Source organism: Lepus europaeus, chromosome 5 (assembly GCF_033115175.1).
Source record: "Lepus europaeus isolate LE1 chromosome 5, mLepTim1.pri, whole genome shotgun sequence".
Lineage (NCBI taxonomy): Eukaryota > Metazoa > Chordata > Mammalia > Lagomorpha > Leporidae > Lepus > Lepus europaeus.
Window position 1 is genome coordinate 123,789,202 of NC_084831.1, and position 2,414 is coordinate 123,791,615.

Below are 2,414 nucleotides of genomic sequence, written 5' to 3' on the forward strand. Positions count from 1 at the left end.
TCTTTCTCTTAACTAATCTTTAGATACTTTCTCTTTCTCCTTTTCTGCAAGGGACTTAAGACAATCACTTTCATTGTTGTTTAACTAAATTAGATGCTATTGAATACTATATTCATCTCTTCCCTATCAGCTCTATCAAACATGTGCTCTTCTCTGTCTCCCAGGTAGTAGAATGAAGGATTTCCATCATAATTACATAACCCTGTAATTATGAAACTTTTGTTTAGCTTAGTTTAATTTTATTCTTTTAAACAGTCTCTTATTTAGCCTTTGTTTTTAAAAATTTCTTTCTTTGATTTCAGGCTCATAGTTTCAGAATATCCAGGTCATTTTATATCCTATTTATATTACTCAGTCCACTAAATATCTCTCTCATTGCTTCATTCTACATTTTCTTCTAGGCTTGAATAGTAAACAGTATTTGTATTGTGTGAAAACACATTTATTGGGGCCAATGTTGTGCTGCAGTGGGTTCAGCTGCCTCTTACAATGCCAGCATCTCATATGAGTGCCAGTTCAGTGTGCCTGAAAAGGAAATGGAAGATAGCCAAAATTCTTGGGCCCCTGCCACCCACATGGGAGAGCTGGATGGAGTTCCTGGATCTAGGCTTCAGCTTGATCCAGTCCCAGATGTTGTGATCATTTAGGGAGTGAATCTAAAGGACTTGATATATTTTTCTTTCCTCCTCCCTTTCTTCCTCCTTTCCCCCCTCCTCACCCTATTTCCTCCCTCTGTCCAGATCTTTGGTGCCAATGGGACCCTCCCTGTCTCCTTGCAATGAAAATGGCAAAACAGTTAAGCTGCACAGGGCTTCTTGTGAAACAGATAAGGGGGAAGTTCCTTGAGGCTTCAATGAGCCTCCCACTTTTCCTCAGCTGCTTTCTACCCTTAACCCCCAGTAGTGGCAAATTCCCTCCTTAACTGGATAAAACCTGAGTTCCAAATGCACTTCTCCTAAGAATGGACTGCGACCCCTCTTTGTCTCCAATAAAGTAACCTTTATCTGTTGAGGTTGGTCTTTGTCTCCTTTATCCATCTTTCCTTTCTGGGGTTACAAAAGGCCAGAACCCAGAGCTATTCCAAACCTAACAAAACCAGTAGATGAAAGATATCTCTGTGTGTCTGTCTCCCCTCCTCTCTCTGTATCTCTGTGATTCTCATATAAATCTTAAAAAGAAACAGATGAAAGGAACTATGGTTAAATACTGATGCCTGCCAAGGGATGGATATGAAGTTGATGGTAATATGGTCAAGTGTTTTCCACCTCTGTCTTAAACACTTTGTGAAACAAAGTCTCTTTTCATTCAGCCTCTAGGAGCTCCACGTTGGAAACCTCCATGCTTAACTTCTGTTTCCTTGTATCATAGGAATCATGAAAAATATGCTACCTTTAACATCCCTTCCCAACAGCACATTCTTGGAAAGAATATAAGTTCTGTGAGTGAAGTATAACAGATTATTTTCTGAGGACACAGAAATACCCAGTACTGTAAGAATACCTAGGGAACTTTATAAGAATCAGAGTAAGAGAAGTATAAACCTGTAGGGTATAGGGTGAGATATGATATAATGAACTGGAATTAAGAAACATCTTGAGGTACATGGAAAACTCCTTTCTATTGTCATAGAGATATAATACTGTTCATTTTCTCTCAAGGTTTTCATGTCTTTTAAAAAGATTTATTTATATGAAAGGCAGAGTTACAGAGAAAGAGAGGGACAGAGAGAAAACAAGAGAGAGAGAGAGAGAGAGAGAGAGAGAGAGTGTCTCATACACTGGCTCATTCCCCACATAGCCGCAATGACTGGGGCTAAGTGAGGCCAAAGTCAGGAGCCTAGAACTCCTCTGAGTCTCCTATGTGGGTGGCAGGGCCCAAGTACTTGGGTCATCTTCCACTGCTTGCCCAGGTTCATTAACAGGGAGCTAGATCAGTAGAGCAGCCTAAACTCAAACTCATAGCCATATGAGATGCTGGTCTCACAGATGGCAGCTTAACTCATTGTTCCACAACTCTGGTCCTGCCCCCATCTCTTAAAATCCTCCCTTGTGTTAGTGAAACCTATAAAGCTCATGCTGTTCACAGTTATTCTTAATGCTAATGAGGTATGTTTCCTTGGGTGGCCCTTCTTCTTTTTACATTAAAAAATTCATTATGATGAAAATTAAAAGGAAAAGATAATTACAGTAATATTTCAAAGACCCAGAGATCATCCCAAATATGGTTTACTCCTGAACAAATTGCTCCCCTCATCTCTTCCTTGTCCTGCTAAAATTTCTTGTTCTGTTTTGCAAAAATTAACCTTATATTCTCAGCAGAAGTTATTGTCCTCTATGTAAATGATAATTAGCTACTTTCCCTTTCCACAGCTTCTCTCACATTGCTTCCAGAAAATGCCAGCTAATGCTATCAAT